Genomic DNA, 26,687 nt, shown 5'->3' on the forward strand with positions numbered 1-26,687 from the left:
GAGGTAAGGGACCTCCCGCAGTCATTTCAGCTGAATGGGACCCACATGACCACACGGTGGCCCCATTCAATGAGGGCATTATAGGACAGGTGCATTAAAAGGGCAAGGGCTCAAGCCCCCTTTTGAGTCTGTGTGCATGTCCCTGGACTACAGGGCTGTAGGAAGCCCGTGTGTCTCTGTACAGGTTCAGTGCACATGGATTCAGATTGAGTTTGATGCCCTTGCCCTGTATATAAATACCCCAGCCAAGTCTGAGTGGCTTTTGCCGCACCCGTTGCCCTCCCTTCTTCACCTAACATGCTGACTATAATGGTAGCCATCTTGTGGCCATCAAATACCTTTAACCTTTTCAGGACGTCGGGAGTATGCATACGCCCTGCATCCCAAGTCCTTAAGGACGTAGCCCGCTAGTCGGTTGGGGACCGGACCGGGATGCCTGCTGAAATCATTCAGCAGGCATCCCGGGACATCGCCGAGGGGGGTCCTGAGACCCCCCTCCCCATGTCGGCGATCGCAAAAAATCACATGTCAATTCAGACATGCGATTTTCTGCTATTCCGGGCTGATCGGGTCTCTGGTGACCCGATCGCCCGGAAAATAGGGATGATCGGAGCTGTCAGTGATGACAGCCCCGATCATCCTGAGGGATAGGAGCGAGATTGCAGTGCTGCGATCTCCTCCTATCCCCTGTCATTAGTCAGAAATTAATTCTGACCAATGGCAGCACATGAGAGGGGGTTGCCATGGAAACCCCCCCGCTCTGCCCGCCCCTGGATGTCGGGCAGAACGGGGGGAGAAGATGGCGGCCTGTACCTGAGGCGAAGATGCCGAGGGGACCGCCGATCATTGGTGGAGACTGCGGAGATCAGAGGGGGGGGGGGGGGGGCCGGGACGGAGGAAGGGGCAGTAAAGTGATCTTTACTGCTGCCCTTCTAGTGGTTGCCAAACTGCAATTCCCAGCATGTCCAGACAGCCAAAGGCTGCCTGGGCATGCTGGGAGTTGTAGTTTTACAACATCAGGAGGGTCACAATTTGGAGACCACTATTACAGTGGTGCCCAAACGGTGGCCCTCCAGATGTTGCCAAACTACAACTATCAGCATGCCAAGATTGCCCAGGCATGCAGGGAGTTGTAGTTCTGTAACATCTGTCCCTTCAGATTTTGCAATTTTCATGAAAATTTGGAAAATTGCTGCTATACTTTGAAGCCCTCTAATTTTTTTCAAAAAGTAAAAATATGTCCATTTTATGATGCCAACATAAACTGGACATATTGTATTTGTGAATCAATATAAAATTTATTGTGAATATCCATTTTCCTTATAAGCAGAGAGCTTCAAAGTTAGAAAAATGCAAAATTTTCAAAATTTTCATGACATTTTGGGATTTTTCACCAAGAAAGGATGCAAGTAACGACGAATATTTACCACCAAAATAAAGTAGAATATGTCACGAAAAAACAATCTCAGAATCAGAATAATCGGTAAAAGCATCTTAGAGTTATTAATGCATAAAGTGACAGTGGTCATATGTGCAAAAAATGGCTCCGTCCTTAAAGGGGTACTCCCGTGGAAAACTTTTTTTTTTTTAAATCAACTGGTGCCAGAAAGTTAAACAGATTAGTAAATCACTTCTATTAAAAAATCCTAATCTTTCCAGTACTTTTTGCGGTTGTATACTAAAGAGAAATCCAAAAAAGAAATGCATTTCCTCTGATGTCCTGACCACAGTGCTCTCTGCTGACCTCTGTTGTCCATTTTAGGAACTGTCCAGAGCAGCATATGCTTGCTATGGGGATTTTTTCCTGTTCTGGACAGTTCCTATAATGGACAGCAGAGGTCAGCAGAGAGCACTGTGGTCATGACATCAGAGGAAATGCATTTCTTTCTTGGTTTTCTCTTTAGTATACAACCGCTAAAAAGTACTGGAAGGATTAAGATTTTTTTTAACCCCTTAAGGACGCAGGACGTAAATGTACGTCCTGGTGAGGTGGTACTTAACGCACCAGGACGTACATTTACGTCCTAAGCATAACCGCGGGCATCGGAGCGATGCCCGTGTCATGCGCGGCTGATCCCGGCTGCTGATCGCAGCCAGGGACCCGCCGGCAATGGCCGACGCCCGCGATCTCGCGGGCGTCCGCCATTAACCCCTCAGGTGCCGGGATCAATACAGATCCCGGCATCTGCGGGAGTTCGCGATTAAAATGAACGATCGGATCGCCCGCAGCGCTGCTGCGGGGATCCGATCATTCATAACGCCGCACGGAGGTCCCCTCACCTTCCTCCGTGCGGCTCCCGGCGTCTCCTGCTCTGGTCTGTGATCGAGCAGACCAGAGCAGGAGATGACCGATAATACTGATCTGTTCTATGTCCTATACATAGAACAGATCAGTATTAGCAATCATGGTATTGCTATGAATAGTCCCCTATGGGGACTATTCAAGTGTAAAAAAAAATGTAAAAAAATGTAAAAGTAAAAGTAAAAAAAAAGTGAAAAATCCCCTCCCCCAATAAAAAAGTAAAACGTCCGTTTTTTCCTATTTTACCCCCAAAAAGCGTAAAAAACATTTTTTATAGACATATTTGGTATCGCCGCGTGCGTAAATGTCCGAACTATTAAAATAAAATGTTAATGATCCCGTACAGTGAACGGCGTGAACGAAAAAAAATTAAAAAAGTCCCAAATTCCTACTTTTTTAATACATTTTATTAAAAAAAAAATTATAAAAAATGTATTAAAAGTTTTTTATATACAAATGTGGTATCAAAAAAAAGTACAGATCATGGCGCAAAAAATGAGCCCCCATACCGCCGCTTATACGGAAAAATAAAAAAGTTATAGGTCATCAAAATAAAGGGATTATAAACGTACTAATTTGGTTAAAAAGTTTGTGATTTTTTTTAAGCGCAACAATAATATAAAAGTATATAATAATGGGTATCATTTTAATCGTATTGACCCTCAGAATAAAGAACACATGTCATTTTTACCAGAAATTGTACGGCGTGAAAAAAAAACCTTCCAAAATTAGCAAAATTGCGTTTTTCGTTTTAATTTCCCCACAAAAATAGTGTTTTTTGGTTGCGCCATACAGTTTATGATATAATGAGTGATGTCATTACAAAGGACAACTGGTCGCGCAAAAAACAAGCCCTCATACTAGTCTGTGGATGAAAATATAAAAGAGTTATGATTTTTAGAAGGCGAGGAGGAAAAAATGAAAACGTAAAAATTAAATTGTCTGAGTCCTTAAGGCCAAAATGGGCTGCGTCCTTAAGGGGTTAATAGAAGTGAATTACAAATCTTCAAAGCATATAGATGCAGAAATGAATGTCCGGCACAGCACTGGCGAGCAAAGGTCATGCAATGGTATGATTGGATCCGTACGTACGGAGTGCAGAGAGATCACTGGTCTCTCTGCACTCCGTACGTACGGATGCTGGTAGGGAAAGGCACAAACGGGGTGCTGGTAGGGAAAGGCACAAATCGCTGTGTAATCAAAGCAGTAGAATAAAACCGCACTCACCCGTTAGTAGTGCACCGATGCTTTATTGCAAGAGAACCGTGGACATGAACACAAGACGGCAGGATATATTCATGTCCACGGTTCTCTTGCAATAAAGCATCGGTGCACTACTAACGGGTGAGTGCGGTTTTATTCTACTCCTCTGATTTACAAATCTGTTTAACTTTCTGGCACCAGTTGATTTAAAAAAAAAAAAGTTTTCCACGGGAGTACCCCTTTAAGGTGAAAATGAGCTGCGTCCATAAGGGGTTAACCAGCAGAATTCATAGTAAGCAATCTGTTTTGCCAGGAGTCAAGTTATCACGGCGTTGATTCCCGTCGTACGTGATGAATCACGGATAAGTGATCCTTAGCATGAGCAATCCCTCTGCTGTCTGTATGAAAGACTGACGGACAAACCTGCTGGGTGTAAATGGGGAGTAATGGCTTCCATCTGACATCCTCAATGCTAATTATTATGTACACATCGTGATTTACCACCATCCCATTACTTCTCTATGGAAAGAACGGGGTCGTGCTGTAGGTTGTAGTGATTTCGGTGATTAAATGATGGAAATGTATATTTTCTATGTGTTAGAGATGCTCCCAGGTGCTGAAATATTTGCAAGCGAGAGTTCATTACGTGATTATGGCGCCATTATTTCAGTAAGTGGGCTGGAAAAAACAAATGTAGCGCTGCCCGCGCTTTTATCCGGAAGGATTGTGGGTGGTCCATCCCTAATTTCAAAAGTATAGCTATAATGGAGGCAGGGGTTGCTATGACAACAAAGTGCCCGCAGCCGTGGATACTTATAGGGGGTTTGTGGTTATCATTTCTGGTAAAAGGTTCGTGACAAGAGAGTCACAGCCGCCGGTGCGGCATGATAGTAGCGCTTTAACCCCTTAGATGCTGCTGTCAGTAGCAACTGGGGCACCCAAAAAGTTTTGACAGAGAAAAGAGGACCCCTCTGCCTGCTCACCAATGCCCCATGATGAGATCACAAGGTACTAATGGGGTACCATGGCAACCGGGAGGGTTATATTCACACTGCAGATTCTCTTCCTGGAGATATTCCGGGCCGGAGATTCCGCCTGAATGGCCATTGACGAGATCTTTCAGCACTAGGACAGCACTAGAATCGCATGGACCTGTGTCGTCACCATCAACAGCAATGCAGTCCACGCGTAATGCTGCTGAACAAATGAATGCAGTCCAAGCATCATTCTGCAGAAAGAATTCAATGACGGAATTTTTAACCCCACTGAAATTTCACACTGTAAATGGGTCAACGGAAGACCCATTCACACCGAGTGCCGGACGAAGATTCTGTAGTGTGAACGCAACCTTATAAAGCCCTGAAGTTTGCCATAGGTGTAAGTTTTAATGGGTTAGATGAAGTAAATAAAACCCTTCTCTGCCATTGTAACATGGGTACGACTATAAGGGGTAAACATTATCCCACAGTCCGCACATCCAGGACCACCAATGCTGTCGCTATTCATCGAAAATTGGTGATAAGTCCCGATGAGACACACGGAACCTACACTCAACAGTTAACACAGAAAAGTGGCAACATATGCTTTACAGAGATATATTGGGGGACCTATGAGGCAAAAATATTAACAGTTTTATGCTTTAATATATAAATGTACATTGTTCAATAGTTACAATAATAAAGAAATAATGGACACACATAACATCTACAAAAACAGTTATAAAAAAAAAAAAGTCCAGTATGAGTGATTCCGGTTGAAAAGGCACAAAAGCCAAAAAGATTGGATCCTCAAATTGTGTCATCTGATGTGAATAGAAAGGATGATCCCTGGGTCAGACAAAGGGAAGGGGGGTTTATTATTTATGCACAATGCCAGCTATCCCATCTAAATGGGTACTATGAAATATTATGTAACGTGACAGTACCCCTGTCCTACTGGGTGTCACGATTCGGCAGGCTGGAGGTGGATCCTCTGTGCCAGAGAGGGATTGGCGTGGACCGTGTCGGTGGACCGGTTTTAAGTTGCTACTGGTATTCACCAGAGCCCGCCGCAAAGCGGGATGGTCTTGCAGCGGCGGTAGCAACCAGGTCGTATCCACTGGCAACGGCTCAACCTCTCTGACTGCTGAGATAAGCGCGGTACAAGGGAGTAGACAAGAGCAAGGTCAGACGTAGCAGAAGGTCGGGGCAGGCGGCAAGGTTCGTAGTCAATGGTAATAGCAGGAGGTCAGGAACACAGTAATGGTAAACACAGTAGAAGCTTTCTCTAGGCACTAAGGCAACAATATCCGGCAAGGAAGTGCAGGGGAAGTGAGGTAATATAGCCAGGGAGCAGGTGGAAACTAATTAGGCTGATTGGGCCAGGCAATGATTGGTGCACTGGCCCTTTAAATCTCAGAGAGCTGGCGCGCACGCGCCCTAGAGAGCGGAGCCGCGCGCGCCAGAGCATGACAGCCGGGGACCGGGACAGGTGAGTGACTTGGGATGCGATTCGCGGGCGGGTGCGTCCCGCTATGCGAATCGCATCCCTGCCGGCAATGTCAGTGCAGTGCTCCCGGTCAGCGGGTCTGACCGGGGCGCTGCAGGGAGAGAAACGCCGCGAGCGCTTCGGGGAGGAGCAGGGACCCGGAGCGCTCGGCGTAACAGTACCCCCCCCCCCTTAGGTCTCCCCCTCTTTTTGTCGGGATGTCGCTCCACATGGGACGAGGACATTGGGAGCGATTGTAGAGTCTCCTTCTGGGGGACAGTGAAGTCCTGGGTATGCTCATGAACGGCAGACAGTTCAGAAGGAGTGGGAATGGGGAGGGGGGGCAGAGGGTGAGGCTTGGCACGGGGCAGAGTGTCACCAGGACGGGGGCTATGAGGCGGCACGGCACAGTCCTGATAGGCCTTGGGGAGACCAGGCACAGGAGGAGAGACTGAGGCTCGACAGACGGGGCTGGGAGCAGACGTGAGGCATTTCTTGCGGCAAGCAGGACCCCAATTCTTGATCTCCCCGGTGGTCCATTCAAGGGTGGGAGAATGATGCTGGAGCCATGGCAGACCGAGGAGGACTTCAGAGGTGCAGTTGGGCAGAACCAAAAATTCAATTTTCTCGTGATGCAGTCCAATGTTCATAAGCAGGGGCTCTGTGCGGTAACGCACAGTGCAGTGCAACTTGACACCGTTGACCGAAGAAATGTAGAGCGGCTTGACGAGACGGGTCACCGGGATGCAGTACCTATCAAGCAAAGAGGCCAGAATAAAATTTCCAGAAGAACCAGAGTCCAAGACGGCCACGGCTGAGAAGGAGGAGTTGGCAGAAGGAGAAATCCGCATGGGCACAGTGAGACATGGAGAAGCAGACTCCGTACCAAGAGACGCCAGACCCACGTGAGCAAGGTGCGTGCGTGCGTTTTCCAGACGTGGAGGACGAATAGGGCAATCCACCAAGAAATGTTCGGTACTAGCGCAGTACAGACATAGATTTTTATCCCTACGGCGAGACCTCTCTTCAAGAGTCAGGCGAGACCGATCCACTTGCATAGCCTCCTCGGCGGGAGGCACAGGGGTAGATTGCAAAGCATACCGTGAGAGAGGTGCCCAGGGATTAAGGTCTTTTTCCTGGCGGAGTTCCTGGTGTCTTTCAGAAAAACGCATGTCAATGCGGGTGGCCAAATGGATAAGTTCATGCAGGTTGGCAGGAATCTCTCGTGCGGCCAGCACATCTTTGATGTTACTGGATAGGCCTTTTTTAAAGGTCGCGCAGAGAGCCTCGTTGTTCCAGGATAATTCAGAGGCGAGGGTACAAAATTGGATGGCGTATTCGCCTACTGAAGAATTACCCTGGACCAGGTTTAATAAGGCAGTTTCGGCAGAAGAAGCTCGGGCTGGTTCCTCGAAGACACTGCGAACCTCAGAGAAGAAGGACTGTACAGTGGCGGTGACAGGATCATCGCAATCCCAGAGCGGTGTGGCCCATGACAAAGCCTTCCCAGACAGAAGACTAACCACGAAAGCCACCTTCGACCGTTCTGTAGGAAATTGGTCCGACAACATCTCCAAATGTAGAGAACATTGTGACAGGAAACCACGGCAGAGTCTAGAGTCCCCATCAAATTTGTCTGGCAGGGACAAGCGGAGGTTAGGAGCGGCCGCTCGCTGCGGAGGAGGTGCAGGAACCGGCAGAGGAGATGGTTGTTGCTGTTGCAGCTGCTGTAGCTGTGACTGAAGTTGCTGTGTCATGGTGGTCAAGTACGACAGCTGGTGATCTTGTTGGGCGATCTGTCGGGATAGCTGGGCGACCAGCATGGATATGTCAGCGATACTTGGCAGCGGTACGTCAGCGGGATCCATGGCCGGATCTACTGTCACGATTCGGCAGGCTGGAGGTGGATCCTCTGTGCCAGAGAGGGATTGGCGTGGACCGTGTCGGTGGACTGGTTCTAAGTTGCTACTGGTATTCACCAGAGCCCGCCGCAAAGCGGGATGGTCTTGCAGCGGCGGTAGCAACCAGGTCGTATCCACTGGCAACGGCTCGACCTCTCTGACTGCTGAGATAAGCGCGGTACAAGGGAGTAGACAAGAGCAAGGTCAGACGTAGCAGAAGGTCGGGGCAGGCGGCAAGGTTCGTAGTCAATGGTAATAGCAGGAGGTCAGGAACACAGTAATGGTAAACACAGTAGAAGCTTTCTCTAGGCACTAAGGCAACAAGATCCGGCAAGGAAGTGCAGGGAAAGTGAGGTAATATAGCCAGGGAGCAGGTGTAAACTAATTAGGCTGATTGGGCCAGGCACCAATCATTGGTGCACTGGCCCTTTAAATCTCAGAGAGCTGGCGCGCGCGCGCCCTAGAGAGCGGAGCCGCGCGCGCCAGAGCATGACAGCCGGGGACCGGGACAGGTGAGTGACTTGGGATGCGATTCGCGAGCGGGCGCGTCCCGCTATGCGAATCGCATCCCTGCCGGCAATGTCAGTGCAGTGCTCCCGGTCAGCGGGTCTGACCGGGGCGCTGCAGGGAGAGAAACGCTGCGAGCGCTTCGGGGAGGAGCAGGGACCCGGAGCACTCGGCGTAACACTGGGATCCCTGCAAGCCGGTTGGTTAAGTGATGCTCAGTTCTTTTAAAAGTGTTTGTACTTTTATACTCTTCCTATGATGTGTTTCCACCGGAGTACCCCTTTTAACATTACTAGCTAGAGAACCTTGTAGACAAGGGCAAAGCTTGTGCCAATCAACAGAAAAAACTGAATATCAGTTTCATGGAGAGTGCCAAGGAGGAGGGGTCAAAAGTCCCGGTCGAGAGTTAGGTGTTAGTCTTTTGGCCAAAATTGCTTGGGAATGTCCTAGCTCCTGCAATAAACCTTAAAGGGGTACTCAGCGCGTTTGGAACAAACTGTTCCGAATGCTGGAGCCAGTGCCTGGAGCTCGTGATGTCATAGCCCTGCCCCCTCATGATGTCATGCCCCGCCCCCTCAATGCAAGTTTATGGGAGGGGGCGTGACGGCTTGTTAGAGAACTGGATTTCCTATAGTAAAGGCTGTTCCTTCTCCATGTCATACTAGTGTATATACTATATATATATATATATATATATATATATATATATATATATATATATATATATATTGTGGCAGTGTGGCAAGGAAAGGGTGTATTTTCCTTGCTAACTCTCCTGAATGCTCCACCTGTGGCCTTATTAATGAGGTATCAGGAAGGGAAAGTGTGTTTAAAAGGAAAAGAAACAGAATTGTTGGGGCTCTCCCTGGGTAACAGCATGTCGCTGTAGGGGGAGACACACGGACCCTGTTGAGGAAACACACAGCGAACTGTGAGCGGTCCAAGAAGTGAAGAAGTGGTGTGAACTGTGAGTAACAGGTTGCAGGGGCACATGTTTTATGCTGGCTGAGGGTAGCTCACCAGATAGTAGTCAGGGCATGCTGATATGTGTAGTCAGTGACCAGACGGTCTAGGACTTTGGTTTGTTCCTGAGTTATGCTTTGTTTTACCTGCAAACTGTCTAAATAAAGCTGGCAAGGTGCCAGGCGTGCATGAATAACCGTTGTCTGCGGGTTTATTGAGTGGAAACGTGTCCCGTGGCAGTGTCCAGGATGATCCCGGAGCTAATCCCCAAGGAGGAATCCTTACAATATATATACACAGTGAAATCTCCCTTAGTGGACACCTCCCAATAGTGGACAGTTTTTAATTCCCTGGCAGAGTCCCATAGGACTTAACATATTTGCACCCTCCGAATAGGGGACATTCCCAATAGCGGTCGTGGATACACCCAATAGGGGACAATAGGGGTCAAAACACTCCCAATAGGGGATAAAACACTCCCAATAGGGGACAACTAGGCTTACGTGCCTCCCTACATTGTACAAGGGGGGTACAGCCAATACCCCAGTAAGTGGCTCGGGTTCCTAGGAGGCCCTGGACCCTGCTGGATCCACCTGTAGCAGCCCCAGCACACACCTTGTGCCAAGTCATCCCCCTGGGCCAAATCATCCCCCCCCCCCCATGCCAAATCATTCCCTCATCCCCTCATCCTCTGTTCTTCTTACCTGGGCAGCAGGCAGTGGTGAGTGACGCTCCTCTACGCTTCACCCAGTGAGGGCAGCGGTAGCTACCTGAAATGACAAGTGACGTATGTTTAAGCCTTTTTTCCCAATAGGGGACATCTCCCAATAGTGGACACTATTTTATTCCCCGTGAGTGTCCACTATTAGGAGATTCTACTGTATATAATAACTAAGCTAATTATATTTTAGAAGTTCAGGACCGTATTCACTGCATTCACTGTAGTAAAACCAGATTTGTAATTGCCAGAGGTCTTTACATAGGGTAACATATTTCCCTTCGATCAGATAGACTTACACAGAGGAGGCACATGAGGGCAGCAGTCTGTGTACTGCCCGGGAAAGTTGATATTTCTGCAGAATGTGGTTTTTCTAGATTTACATGGATATTATTTTCTTATATTAGAGGTTGTTGGGTTTTACATTGTAATTTAAGCCGCAACTATTCCCAGAAATTCCCCTGTACTGCCCACAGCCCGGCGCTACATATCAGAGCTGAGGCCGCAATCTTTACCATCTGCATCGTATTTCCTCTCAACACTATAATTTTAATGGTGAGATCCCACTTGGGTCGGACAATGAAATGATCCAGCAGAATGACTTATCTGCAGCTTTCTGGACACAAGTCAGCTGGAATGACAAATATTTGGCGGAATGCTCCAAAAAGTAGGAAAAAAAATTGTTGGAACGTCTTCCTATTATCCAACAGGATGTTTGATTCTTCCCAGATCCACTTTATAATTGTAGGCGTGGGAGTCATAAATATGGTAACTATTATGTATATAGTGACTGCTCAGGGTCCCTAAAAGACAGAAACCCCTTAAGGTTATGCCACTGTCCCTATGAATGCCAATACAGGGCCTCCACGCATGCCAGTCACATTGTCCCTATATGTCACATTGACCCCATAAAAGGTGGGCTAACCAAAGAGTTCTAGATTGGGCGCCTGTAAATTTCAGCTAATGCTCCTATAAATGCCAGCTACAGAGGCCACATGGAAGAGGAATCCATGGTAGGTTGATGAGACAGTCCATGCCTCATGACTGACAGCTTCTGTCCCCACAAGTCGCAGTACCCCCCAAAAGAGTGAAAATCAGATTGCCAATAAGATAGATGTGTTTCCATTTTAGTGCGAATAAATATGTTGCCTTAAAGGGTTACTCCCGTGGAAAACTTTTTTTTTAAAATCAACTGGTGCCAGAAAGTTAAACAGATTTGTAAATTACTTCTATTAAAAAATCTTAATCCTTCCAGTACTTTTTAGGGGCTGTATACTACAGAGGAAATGCTTTTCTTTTTGGATTTCTCTTATGTCACGGCCACAGTGCTCTCTGCTAACCTCTGCTGTCCATTTTAGGAACTGTCCAGAGAAGGAGAAAATAACCATAGCAAACACATGCTGCTCTGGACAGTTCCTAAAATGGACAGCAGAGGTTAGCAGAGAGCACTGTGGCCGTGACATAAGAGAAATCCAAAAACAAAACATTTCCTCTGTAGTATACAGCCCCTAAAAAGTACCGGAAGAATTAAGATTTTTTAATAGAAGTAATTTACAAATCTGTTTAACTTTCTGGCACCAGTTTATTTTAAACAAAGTTTTCCACGGGAGTAACCCTTTAAATGCAAGCCAGAGCTTAATCATTTTCAGCCACTATCCTAATAAGTGCCCCAAACTGTACCCCTACAATTATGACCCCCAGAACCAGTTAGTGCCTCATTAAATGCCACCCAAAACTGTCCTGAAACATATCAGCCAAAGTATCACCACTAGACAACGTCCTAGATGATACAACCATTCTCCTTTAGGTGCCTGCCCAAGAGTTCCTATATATGCCAGCCAGAGCTCCTTCATCCACCACCATTGAGCCTCCACAAATGCTACCCACATTTCCCCAATTTAGCCATAGTATCCATGTAAGGTAGGAAGCCATAGCCCTCCCAGCCCCACCATAATAAAGATAGAACCCAACAATAGGCATAGTTACAAAGAAGCTCCATAAATGACAGTCAGTGTCCAATAGGTGCCTACCAAAGACATCCCAAAAAATTACCTTCTCCCATTTTATAGGTAAGGACCTACATTTTTTAGGGCCACACTTTTACAAAGAAGGACTTTTCCTGACTTGCCATCGAACTTTAAGGTGACAGTGATGAACACCCATAACTATCCGGCCTAGTATCCAGCTGTTTTGCATCCCGATGGCTTTTATCTGCTTCGTCCCTTGGATAACATTTGACTTGGCAGCAGATATTACAGATGGTGCAGAATGTTCTACGCATATCCCTGCGGAAGGACAGAGAGACCATGACACCAGAGCTGCTGGCGGTCTATGGAAGGGCCTTTGTCTTACAAAAAGAAAATGCTCTAATGTCTTCCAATTCTGCGAACACAGATTAAAGAGACATTGCCCCATGTTGGGCGTCATCACATTATGGATCCTTGGGTTTACCAGAAGACCCCCACCTTCTGGATCCAAACAATATGCAATGTTTCCCTTTGGGCCTGCACTACTCTTGCAGTCGAAAAGTGATGGACAACCTGGTGGAGGTTCTGAATGCCGGTGTTAATACAACTTAATCGCACCATAATCTTTGTTGCTATCATGAATACACAGGACAGATCATCGATAAGCTCTAATAGGTTATTTGTCATCATCCAATAAGAAATAGACCATGTTGGCAAATCATTGTCTCCAAAGTGACCTTCAAATAGGGTTGTCATCATCTGGACCTTGGAAGCTCCTCATTGTCTCAGAGGTCAGGACCAGCTTTGGTAGGCCTTTCCAGCCAAGCTTCATGTAACATGGCCTACTTGTCCCTTCATTGGGGGATGAGATTGGTTTCAAGGGTCTTTTTTAGATAAGTGCTTAGATACTTTTAAGCTATGCATTATTTAAATGGGCTTCAAAGAAAAAAGAGAGAACACAGTCGGCACTACGCCCCCTTAAAGGGGTACTCTGGCGCTTAGACATCTTATCCCCTATTCAAAGGATAGGGGATAAGATGCCTGATCGCGGGGGTCCCCCATGATCTTGCACGCAGTACCCCATTAGAATCAGTCCCCGGAGCACGTTCGCTCCGGGTCTGATTACTGGCGATCACGGGGGCCGGAGCATTGTGACGTCACGGCCCCGCCCCCGTGCAACGTCACGCTCTGCCCCTTGAATGCAAGCCTATGTGAGGGGGCGTGACAGCTGTCACGCCCCCTCACATAGGCTTGCGTTCAGGGGGTGGAGCGTGATGTCACACGGGGGCGGGGCTGTGACTTCACAATGCAAATCCCCATAGCAAACATATGCTGCTCTGGACAGTTCCTAAAATGGACAGAGGTGTCAGCAGAGAGCACTGTGGTCAGACAGAAAGGAAATTCAAAAAGAAAATAACTTTCTGTGGAGCATATGGCAGCTGATAAGTACTGGAAGGATTAAGATTTTTAGATAGAAGTAATTTACAAATCTGTTTAACTTTCTGGCACCAGGTGATTTAAAAAAATGTTTTCCAAGGGAGTACCCCTTTAACCCCTTAACCCCTTCATGACCCTGCCCATTTTCACCTTCAGGACCTGGGCATTTTTTGAACATCTGACCACTGTCACTTTAAACATTAATAACTCTGGAATGCTTTTAGTTATCATTCTGATTCCGAGATTGTTTTTTCGTGACATATTCTACTTTATGTTATTGGTAAAATTTCACTGATATTTGCATCCTTTCTTGGTAAAAAATCTAAAAATGTCATGGAAATTTTGAAAATTTTGCATTTTTCTAACTTTGAAACTCTCTGCTTGTAAGGAAAATGGATATTCCAAATAAATTACATATTGATTCACATATCCAATATGTCTACTTTATGTTTGCATCAAAAAATTGACAAGTTTTTACTTTTGGAAAACATCAGAGGGCTTCAAAGTTCTGCAGCAATTTTCCAATTTTTCTAAAGATTTTCAAAATCAGAATTTTTCAGGGACCAGTTCAGGTTGGAAGTGGATTTTAAGGGTCTTCATATTAGAAATACCCCATAAATGACCCCATTATAAAAACTGCACCCCCCAAAGTATTCAAAATGACATTCAGTAAGTGTTTTAACCCTTTAGGTGTTTCACAGGAATAGCAGCAAAGTGAAAGAGAAAATTCAAAATCTTCATTGTTTACACTAACATGTTCTTGTAGACCCAATTTTAGAATTTTTACAAGGGGTAAAAGGAGAGAAATCACCCTAAAATTTGTAACCCAATTTCTCTCAAGTAAGTAAACACCTCATATGTCTATGTAAAGTGTTCGGCGGGCGCAGTAGAGGGCTCAGAAGGGAAGGAGTGACAATGGGATTTTGGAGAGTGAGTTTTTCTGAAAGGGTTTTTGGGGGGCATGTCCCATTTAGGAAGCCCCTATGGTGCCAGAACAGTGGACCCCCCACATGTGACCCCATTTTGGAAACTACACCCCTCATGGAATTTAATAAGGGGTGCAGTGAGCATTTACACCCCACTGGCGTTTGACAGATATTTGAAACAGTGGACTGTGCAAATGAAAAATTGTATTTTTCATTTTCACAGACCACTGTTCCAAAAATCTGTCATACACCAGTGGGGTGTAAATGCTCACTGCACCCCTTATTACATTCCATGAGGGGTGTAGTTTCCAAAATGGGGTCACATATGGATATTTATTGTTTTGCGTTTATGTCAGAACTGCTGTAACAATCAGCCACCCCTGTGCAAATCACCTCAAATGTACATGGCGCACTCTCCCTTCTGGGCCTTGTTGTGCGAACCCAGAGCACTTTGCGCCCACATATGGGGTATCTCCGTACTCGGGAGAAATTGCGTTACAAATTTAGAGGGTCTTTTTTCCCCTTTTACCTCTTGTGAAAATGAAAAGTATAGGGCAACACCAGCATGTCAGTGTAAAAAATTTATTTTTTTACACTAACATGCTGGTGTAGACCCCAACTTCACCTTTTTATAGGGGTTAAAGAAGAAAAAGCCCCCCAAAATTTGTAAGGCAATTTCTCCCGAGTACGGCGATACCCCATATGTGTCCCAAAACTGTTGCCCTGGAATACGACAGGGCCCCAAAGTGAGAGAGCGCCATGCGCATTTGAGGCCTAAATTAGGGATTTGCATAGGGGTGGACATAGGGGTATTCTATGCCAGTGATTCCCAAACAGGGTGCCTCCAGCTGTTGCAAAACTCCCAGCATGCCTGGACAGTCAATGGCTGTCCGGCAATACTGGGAGTTGTTATTTTGCAACAGCTGGAGGCTCCGTTTTGGAAACAGTAGCGTACCAGATGTTTTTCATTTTTATTGGGGAGGGGAGGGGGGCTGTGTAGGGGTATGTGTATATGTAGTGTTTTTTACTTTTTATTTTAGGTTAGTGTAAGTTTAGTGTAGTGTTTTTAGGGTACAGTCACATGGGCAGAGGTTTACAGCAAGTTTGCCGCTGGAAGTTTGAGCTGCAGCTCAAAATTTGCGCCATCTCAAACTTGCAGCCGGATACTCCCTGTAAACCTCTGCCCATGTGAGTGTACCCTGTAAATTCACATTGGGGGGAGGGGGGGAGGGGCAAACATCCAGCTGTTGCAAAACTACAACTCCCAGCATGCCCTTTGGCTGTCCGTGCATGCTGGGAGTTGTAGTTTTGCAACAGCTGGAGGCACACTGGTTGCGAAACATGGAGTTAGATAACAAACTGGTGTTTCGCAACCAGTGTGCCTTCAGCTGTTGCAAAAACTACAAATCTCAGCATGCAGTTCCAGCAGAAGGGCATGCTGGGACTTGTAGTTATGCAACAGCTAGAGGCATACTACTTCAACTCCCAGCATGCCCTTTGGCTGTCCGTGTATGCTGGGGGTTGTAGTTATCTAACAGAGGAAGGCACACTGGTTGCAAAACACTTGAAAGTTTATTACTTAACTTAGTGTTTCCAAACCAGTGTGCCTCCAGCTGTTGCAAAACTACAACTCCCAGCATGCAAGGTCTGTCAGTGCACGCTGGGAGTTATAGTTTTGCAACAATTGCAACAGCTGGAGGCACTGAGATAGGAAACGGACAATGTTTCCCAACTAGTGTGCCTCCAGTTGTTGCAAAACTACAACTTCCAGCATGCCCAGACTGCCCAGGATCAGATGTTGCCGAACTACAACTTTCAGCATGCTTGGGCAGTCTGGTATGCTGGGAGTTGTAGTTTTACAACATCTGGAGGTCCACAGTTTGGAGACCACTGTATAATGGTCCCCAATCTGTGCTCTTCCAGATATTATAGAACTACAACTCCCAGCATGCCTGGACAGACTGAGCATGCTGAGATTTGTAGTTTTGCAACATCTGGAAGAGCACAGATTGGAGACCATTATACAGTGGTCTCCAAACTGTGGACCTCCAGATGTTGCAAAACTACAACTCCCAGCATGCACAGAAAGCCAAAGGCTGTCTGGGCATACTGGGAGTTGCAGTTTTGAAACTCCCAGAGGCAGCGGTGAGATCGCTTTACGGCGATCTCACTGCTGCCAATGAAGATGCCGCCCTGCTGCTGGAAACTCATCGCTGGCACGCACCACCTCCGGGACCGCTCGGGACACCGCATGGCCGGGTAAGTGACGCCGGGGGACGGGTAAGGGACACTTAGCAGAGCGGTGTGTGTCCCGATCCCCGTGATCGGTACTCACACACTGCGCTGCAAAGTATTTTCATAGCGAAACGCTGCTATTAGCTAGTCAGAGTATATTCCCTCGAAGCGGGCGCGGTATGGCGTGAAACTCTACAAACTCTGCGAGAGTACCTCCGGGTACACTTGCAGGTTTAGAGTATATGAGGGACGAGATTCCCGTATTGAACCCCCAGAATGTCCCCCCACTCTGGGTGTTAGCGGGAAACTCGTTTGGGACCTTGTGCACCCATTGCTGGATAAGGGTTTCCACGTGGACGTGGACAACTTTTATACCAGCATCCCTCTCTTCACATCCCTTTCCGCCAGATTCACGTCCGCTTGTGGGATCGTGCGGAAGAACCAGAGAGGCCTCCCTATAAATTTTGTTAAGACGCCTATCCCCAAGGGTGAGTCCCGTGCCCTGACCCATGATAACCTGTTGTTGGTGAAGTATAAGGATAAGAGGGATGTCCTTATACTCACCACTATTCATGGGAATGGCAGCACCCCTGTCCCTGTGCGAGGTACCGCGGGACCGGTCCTCAAGCCCGATTGTATTCTGGACTACAATCGGTATATGGTGGGAGTTGATCTCTCTGATCAAGTCCTCAAGCCATATAACGCCATGCGGAAAACATGGGCATGGTACAAAAAAGTTGCGGTCTACTTGGTACAGGTTGCCATGTACAACGCTTTTGTACTATCCCAGTACGCTGGCAACACAGGGACATTCCTCCAGTACCAAGAAGAAGTCCTAAGGTTCCTGATCTTTGCTGAACGGGAAAGAGCAGGCCGGACTTCCCAAGGGTCTGGAGTTATAGGCGCCAGGATCGTCCCAAGCCAACACTTTCCAGGTGAGGTCCCCCACAGTGGAAAAAAGGGGCGATCCCAGAAAAAATGCAGAGGGAAAATGCGGAGGGACACCAGGTACCAATGTGACACTTGCCCAGATAATCCGGGCCTCTGCATAGGCTGCTTCAGGGAGTATCACACTTCCATGGAGCCCTAAATTTTCCCTTTTCATTTACATTTTCCATAATTTGACCAATGTACCAAGTCCAGAGTACATTCCAAAATATAACCCCCATAAATCACTAAATTGCCCCAAAAAAAACAGAAAAAAAAAACAAAACAAAACCTGATAAGACCTCTGGGGGTATTTTTTCAAAAATGGGTCATAGGTCACTGAGTCACTATCATTGGGGACTTTTTATGTTGCCTCAAATGCGCATCGCTCTCTCTCCACCTGAGCGGGGTGCGCATTTGAGGCAACAGGTTAGGGATGGCCACACACATCACATTCCCAGAATGATGACTCAGAGCATAGGGTTTGGGGTGGGCATATTTTTTTTTAGTTTTGGCTATGCTCTGGGTCATCATTCTGGGAACATATCCTGTTTTATTATTTTATGATTTATAGTTTTCTGGCCCACTGTACCCCATATTACGGGCCTCTGTACCCCACCTGTCTACCCCAGTTACGGACCATTGTCCCCCATAGTGTTCCCCTATCTTAGGGCTCAATGCTCCCCCCATTAACGCTCCTTGAGGGGGGGTCCCACATCCTGGCTGCTATAATAAGCTCAAGGCCCCTGACTGACCTCCCACTCCAAGACCTGGTGTGCACCCGCGGAGCGAAAATCATCAAAAATTAAGGTATGTCCTTATTCCAAAGAAATGTATTTACAAATTTTGGGTGGTCTTTTCTGCTATTAACCCTTGTAAAAATGTACAATTTTGGGGAAAACCCACATTTTAGTGAAAGAATTTTTTTTTTTTTACATATGCAAAGTCGTGAAACCCCTGTGGGGTATTAAGGCTTACTTTACCCCTTGTTGCGTTCCTGAAGGGGTCTAGTTTCCAAAATAGTATGCCATGTGGGGTTTTTTTTTTTTGCTGTCCTGGCACCATAGGGGCTTCCTAAATGCGACATGTCCCCCCCATTTTAGCAAAGTTTGCAAGTGTGACTCCTTCTCTTCTGAACATTGTGGCGCTCCTGCAGTGCACTTGATGTCCACTTATGGGGTACCTTCATACTCAGAAGAGATGGGGTTACAAATTTTGGGGGGTATTTTCTGCTATTAACCCTTGCAAAAATGTGAAATTTGGGGGGAAACACACATTTTAGAGAAATTTTTTTTTCACATATGCAAAAGTCGTGAAACACCTGTGGGGTATTAAGGCTCACTTTATCCCTTGTTACGTTCCTCAAGGGGTCTAGTTTCCAAAATGGTATGCCATGTGTTTTTTTTTTTGCTGTCCTGGCACCATAGGGGCTTCCTAAATGCGACATGCCCCCCTAGCAAAATTTGCTCTCAAAAAGCCAAATATTACTCCTCTTCTGAGCATTGTAGTTTGCCCGTAGTGCACTTCAGGTCAACTTATGAGGTACCTCCATACTCAGAAGAGATGGGGTTACACATTTTGGGGGGTATTTATGCTATTAACCCTTGCAAAAATGTGAAATTTGGGGGGAAAACACACATTTTAGTGAAAAAAAACATATTTTTTTTTACATATGCAAAAGTCGTGAAACCCCTGTGGGGTATTAAGGCTCACTTTATTCCTTGTTAAGTTCCTCAAGGGGTCTAGTTTCCAAAATGGTTTGCCATGTGGGATTTTTTGCTGTTCTGGCACCATAGGGGCTTTCTAAATGCAACATGCCCCCCAAAAACCATTTCAGAAAAATGTACTCTCCAAAATCCCCTTGTCGCTCCTTCGCTTCTGAGCCCTCTACTGCGCCCGCCGAACAATTTACATAGACATATGAGGTATGTGCTTACTCGAGAGAAATTGGGCTACAAATATAAGTATATATTTTCTCCTTTTACCCCTTGTAAAAATTCAAAAATTGGGTCTACAAGAACATGCAAGTGTAAAAAATTAAGATTGTGAATTTTCTCCTTCACTTTGCTGTTATTCCTGTGAAACACCTAAAGGGTTAAAACGCTGACTGAATGTCATTTTGGATACTTTGGGGGGGGGGTGCAGTTTTCATAATGGGGTAATTTGTGGGGTATTTCTAAGATGAAGACCCTTCAAATCCACTTCAAACCTGAACTGGTCCCTGAAAAATAGTGAGTTTGAAAATTTTGTGAAAAATTGGAAAATTGCTGCTGAACTTTGAAGCCCTCTGGTGTCTTCCAAAAGTAAAAACTCGTCAATTTTATGATGCAAACATAAAGTAGACATATTGTATATGTGAATAAAAATTTTTTTATTTGGAATATCCATTTTCCTTACAAGCAGAGAGCTTCAAAGTTAGAAAAATGCAAAATTTTCTAATTTTTCATCAAATTATGGGATTTTTCACCAAGAAAGGATGCAAGTTACCACAGAATTTTACCACTTTGTTAAAGTAGAATATGTCACGAAAAAACTATCTCGGAATCAGGATGATAACTAAAAGCATTCCAGAGTTATTAATGTTTAAAGTGACAGTGGTCAGATGTTCAAAAAATGGCCAGGTCCTAAGGTGAAAAATGTCTGTGTCCTTAAGGGGTTAAACAGATTTGTAAATGTATTTTATTCAAAGGTTTTAATCCTTCCAGTACTAATCAGCTGCTGTATGCTCCACAGGAAGTTGTTTAATTCTTTCCAATCCGACCACAGTGCTCTATGTTGACACCTCTGTTCATGTCAGGAACTGTCCAGAGCAGAAGAAAATCCCCATAGCAAACATCTCCTGCTCTGGACAGTTCCTGACATGAACAGAGGTGGCAGCAGAGAGCACTGTGGTCAGACTTGAAATAACTACACAACTTCCTGCAGCTGATAAGTACTGGAAGAATGAAGATTTTTATATAGAAGTCATTTACAAATTTGTATAACTTTCTGGCACCAATTGATTTGAAAACATTTTTACTCCTTTAAGGATACAGAACACAAGATAAGCGTTCATCGGGACTCTATTAGTCATTGGATTTTCCAAGATTACGGCCTTGATGTCGGGTCAGAGCCCCTGACTTCTCGGAACTGCTGAGGAGAGGTTTTTAGCTATACCACATTTTGAGATTTGTCAGTCATCCAAGTTGGCTTTGCTTGAAATTCCACTTAGTGATTGGCTCTGAACCCACATCGAATGCTCTTATAACCTCTCAGTACATTGGAGATGACAGAAAGAACATATCTTGTAGATACATTTGTTTTTTATTTCAGTGACCCGTATCTTCTTTCCAGATCCATCTCCTTATAAATCTAGAACAAATTGCATTAAACTGAAAGGTCTGGGCTGTACCGAGATAAACTGAAGGGAATCGTGAATAGTTGGCCTATAACTCTTTACGATGATATTCCTCTAGATATTTTTTAAGGTTTTACCATATTCATTAATACTTCACTGTCTGATCACTAAACCAATAATGTTAATAGATGTTGGTTTATGACAATGTAGCATCTGTACGATAAATGCTAAAGATATATAATGCTCTTTCCAGGGAGGCAAAAATATGTCTGAATAGTCTTCTAGTACCCGTTCTCTTCTTTTTGGAGAAGAGGTATTTTTATACCTTTTGTAGTTCCTTACAGTTCCCCTGCACAGAATGTACAATGGTGATGGGGCCCATACTGGAGGAGAACCTATTGTGTGTTCTATACAGCGTCTACATAATAGTGGCTACTAGAGTGGAGTGAGCTTTTCGAAAGTTTAGCTCGCTGGGCTCACTGAACTTTCGTAAAGTGATCGCAGCGCAACTTAACTCTTTTGTCACAGTAAACCAGTTGTAACACTGTAAAATCTTTCTGGGCTGAGCGCTATGCGCCAGGCCAGCAAGGTGGTAGTTAACCCCTTAAGGACTCAGGGTTTTTCCGTTTTTGCACTTTCGTTTTTTCCTCCTTACCTTTTAAAAATCATAACCCTTTCAATTTTCCACCTAAAAATCCATATTATGGCTTATTTTTTGCGTCGCCAATTCTACTTTGCAGTGACATTAGTCATTTTACCCAAAAATGCACGGCGAAACGGAAAAAAAAATCATTGTGCGACAAAATCTAAGAAAAAATGCCATTTTGTAATTTTGGGGGCTTCCGTTTCTACGCAGTGCATATTTCGGTAAAAATGACACCTTATCATTATTCTGTAGGTCCATACGATTAAAATGATACCCTACTTATATAGGTTTGATTTTGTCGCACTTCTGGAAAAAATCATAACTATATGCAGGAAAATGTATACGTTTAAAAATGTCATCTTCTGACCCCTATAACTTTTTTATTTTTCCAGGTACAGGGCGGTATGAGGACTCATTTTTTGCGCCGTGATCTGAAGCTTTTATTGGTATGATTTTTGTTTTGATCGGACTTTTTGATCACTTTTTATTCATTTTTTAATGGTATAAAAAGTGACTTTTTTTTTATTTGGAATTTTTTTGCGCGTACGCCATTGACCGTACAGTTTAATTAATGATATATTTTTATAGTTCGGACATTTACGCACGCGGCAATACCACATACGTTTATTTATTTATTTTTTTACACTGTTTTATTTTTTTATGGGAAAAGGGGGGTGATTCAAACTTTTATTAGGGAAGGGGTTAAATTACCTTTATTAACACTTTTTTTAGGGACCTATAACACTGCACACACTGATCTTTTACACAGATCACAGGCGTGTATTAACACGCCTGTGATCAGTGTTATCGGCGCTTGACTGCTCCTGCCTGGATCTCAGGCACGGAGCAGTCATTCGCCGATCGGACACCGAGGAGGCAGGTAAGGGCCCTCCCGGTGTCCTGTCAGCTGTTCGGGACGCCGCGATTTCACCGCGGCGGTCCCGAACAGCCCGACTGAGCAGCCGGGTCACTTTCGCTTTAGAAGCGGCGGTCAGCTTTGACCGCCGCTTCTAAAGTGTTAATACCGCACATCGCCGTGATCGGCGATGTGTGGTATTAGCCGCGGGTCCCGGCCGTTGACGAGCGCCGGGACCGACGCGATATGATGCGGGATCGCGGCACGATCCTGCTTCATATCGCGGGAGCCGGCGCAGGACATAAATATAAGTCCTGCGTCGTTAAGGGCTTAATTAATGTTGCTGAGCAGCTCTAGTTAACTCCTTGGGGACGTGTATACATGATACAGCCATCTATATAGCTATATAATGTATACAGTGAAGAGAGTAAAACTAACCATTTTGTTTTTGGGCTGGGACTCTTCTTTTATAGCCACGCCTCTAGCAATGATGTCACAAGGCGGCAGAGCAGCAAAAGAAGAGGCCTGGACCAGCGACAAGATGGTAAGTATCATTCTCTTCTGTATACATTACATATCCATATAGATGGCTGTATAATACATACACTCCCCCCACCCCACCCCAAGAAGTTAACTGCTTCCATCCTGGACTGAGCTGTACTAGCAGCTGTCAGCTGCAAGCACAGCTTAGCTCCGACATTGCCAGGTTCACCCAAGCCGAACCTGTAACCCCCCGAAGTTCGTAATGAATCCGGGTCTGGGGGGCTCGGTATGGTCAACTGTGGTGCTCTTCTCTGTTTCCATGGTGTGCTACACCATATAAAGTATGTACAGAAGCAGGGACTCTTTGGACTCCGTTCTCCTGTTGGTACTGAGTAACAATGTGCACAGTACTGTTTGCTTTGGTCTTTATTGTACAATCGCCAGGCAGATATCTGAGTTTCCAACCCAGCAAACGTAAAGTGAGCCTACAGTACAGTGTGTTCACTTCCACTTTCATAGCTGCTCAATGCTGAGAGGTACCATATAGGTGTGTGGGCCACAGTACCATAATGCAGCACTCTCTAAACTCATGATGGTGGGTACTCAATATGTTCTTTTGAATAGGCTTACACTGGATCACAGAGAAGCACGCTACATAAAACAATACAATCAAAAATCCACATGTTAAATATTGTGCAGCCAAAACAGTTCTGACCCATTAAAACTTGGACTTTACAAGAGCTGTGAAGGTGTCCTGTGGTATCTGCACCAAGATGGTTGGTTGTGTGGGGCGGCCCCTATGGATCAGACATGTTTTTCCAGCACATCCCACAGATGCTCAATTGGATAGAAATCCAAGGAATTTGGAGGCCAAGTCACCACCTCCAACTCTTTGTCATGTTCTTTATTCCTGAACAGTGTTTTTAGTGTGGATGAGGCATTATCCTGCTCAATAAGGGAATCCCTCTGCCATTAAGGGGGAATGGGTTGTACAATGTTTCCCAAGGTATCCAGCAGAACATTGCCCATCACATTACCGCCACCGGCTTGTCTTCTTCCCATAGTGCATCCTGGTGCCATCTTTTAGATAAGCGGCTCACACACCCAACCATCCACATGATGTTGCCCCATGCTCCAGTTTTAATGGCCTTTTGTCCATCTTAGTACAATTTATTTTATGTCTTCATTGAAAATCCATGACAAAATGTGTGAATAATCAATTCACACACTCGATCACACTACACGATCACTGTGTAGTCTTAAAGGGGTACTCCATTGCCCCAGGGTTGGGAACATTTTGTTCCAAGCGCTGGGTGAGGGCTGCGGGGGTCGTGATGTCACGGCCATGCCCCCTCAATGCAAGTCTATGGGAGGGGGGCGTGGCAGCTGCCACGCCCCCTCCTATAGACTTGCATTGGGGGGCGTGGCCTTGACATCACGACCCCCACCGACAACACCCGGCGTTTGGAACAAAAAGTTCCCAACACTGGGGCAGTGGAGTACCCCTTTAAGACTGGAGAATGACTGGAAACTTTTATTCAACCTGGAGAATTTTCAGTGAACCACATTTTGGTTTGGCCATTGCTAAAGTTCCTCCTTTGTCTCTGACAGGCATGTTCTGTGTTTTTCCAGCCTTCTCCGTCTCCATCACTTGCATTAACACCTCTTTGGACCACACATCTTCCCACGAATAGCTTCCAATTGCAAATTTAACATTTGGATTCAATTCCAGACCTTTTTCCGAGTTAATAAAACTACAAAATGTATCTCCAAGACACATTCCCATAAAAGATCCTAATCTGCAGTTGCCTGATCCTGGTGCGCATCATTATTTAGATTGTGGCTCCCCACTTTAGAGCAGGGATGTGCAAACATAGAATTAAAGGGGGGCTCGAGCCCCTGCCCTATAATGCCCTCACTGATTGGGACCTTTGTGGGGTGATGCCGGTCCCATTCAGTTGACATGACTGCTGAAGGTCCCTTACCTCAGGAACTGTGTTGTGTTTTTTTTATTTTATTAGAAGTGCCCTTTTTTCTACTTGAGCCCCTGCCCCCGAAATGTCTGTGCACGTTCCTGCTTTAGAGATGTGTTTGTTTACTCAACTTCAAGCTGGGACTACACCTCTCATAAAGCCTTGCACACTTGTAGGTTTCATCTCCTGGCCACTTCACAGCTCCTGCTGTCATAGCTGACATCTTTCCAGAATCAATAAATCCTTTTAGATACCCCAAAAAAAAGGTTTCTCCCATTTTCCACTCCTTGACAATATGCTTCCTCGGATCTGTCACCCTTTCTCCTCCATTGGCAGCCTAGTCGAAGTATAGTCCCAGTCACTGAACATGATCCATCTTTCGATGGCGCATGCATGTTCTCCACTGCAGAGCAACGTACCCCTGTATAGCTCATTTCACACGGCGTTAAACGGGTTGTCTGGGGAAAATTTTTTTACTCCATGGCTGGGTTCTAGATTTCCCTCTGGACCCCGCAGCTGCTGTGCACCAAGGCAACCAGGCCCCCACTGGTCTCTTCCCAGCTCTGTGTCTTCCAACCCCACAAGACCTGCCCTCTTAGCCATTCACTGGCCAAATGGTGTCACTGACTGGCTGAGCAGACAGATCCTACAGGGTTGGGACGGTATAGAACCTGGAAGTAGTGCAGACCAGTGGAGGACCAGGAGAATTGGCAAAGCATCTGTGGAGGACCGGAAGAGGTGAGCAGAGCTTGTTTATTACTGTTATACAACCCCCAGTCCCTGAGGAAATTTTAGTTTTGCCCAGACAAACGCTTTAAGAAGTGTCAGTCATAAATCAAGGGGCCTACCAATGTATATATCCAATGGATACCTATGACATGGTCATGATACATAGGGTCACATGTTAAAAAATAAGTATACTGCGCAATGTACATTTTTATGCTGGTTCCAGGTCCAAGAAATAGCGTAGAAGTCTGCAAAAACCTTGATGAATATGACACAAATGGAGGATGAAATAAAACCCATTTGGCCATTATTGGGTAATGGCTCAACATAGCGCGAAAACAGAATGGGGGAGATTTATCAAAACCTGTCCAGAGGAAAAGTTGCCCAGTTGCCCATAGCAACCAATCAGATCGCTTCTTTCATTTTTGAAAAGGCCTGTGAAAAATGAAAGAAGAGATCTGATTGGTTTCTATGGGCAACTGGGCAAATTTTCCTCTCGACAGGTTTTGATAAATCTCCCCCAATATCATTATTGATGTCCCATATACTGGTTAGGACTCTCAGCATCTATAGTCTATATGCTGGATTTATGGGACATCACTAAGGTTGAATGAAGCGGTGGCATCACAGGTCTTGCAAAAATAAAACTCTACACTTCAGTCACATATTGAGGGTTTTGTTTTACATCCATTGTTTTGGGTCAAATTAAAGGAAATTGTGTCGTTGTCCAAATGTGTATTGAGAAATCCTCACAGAATTTGGGACATTTAAGAGACAGGAAAGGTGGACATTCATATTTAAGGGGTACTCAGCTGCTCAGCGTTTGGAACAAAATGTTCCAAACGCTTAGAGCCGGCGCCAGGAGCTTGTGATGTCATAGCCCCGTCCCTTCATGACATCACGCCCCCGCCCCTCAATGCAGGTCTATGGGAGGGGGCGTGACGGCTGTCACGCCCCCTCCCATAGACTTGCATCGAGGGGGCGGAGTGTGAAATCATGTGGGGCAGGGCAAGCAATAAGGTCACAAGCTCCCAGCGCCGTCTCTAAGCGTTCGGAACATTTTTTTCCAAACGCTGAGCAGTGGAGTACCCCTGCTCAGGTACTCCGCCCCTAG

This window comes from Hyla sarda, chromosome 2, assembly GCF_029499605.1.
Source record: "Hyla sarda isolate aHylSar1 chromosome 2, aHylSar1.hap1, whole genome shotgun sequence".
Classification (NCBI taxonomy): Eukaryota; Metazoa; Chordata; class Amphibia; order Anura; family Hylidae; genus Hyla; species Hyla sarda.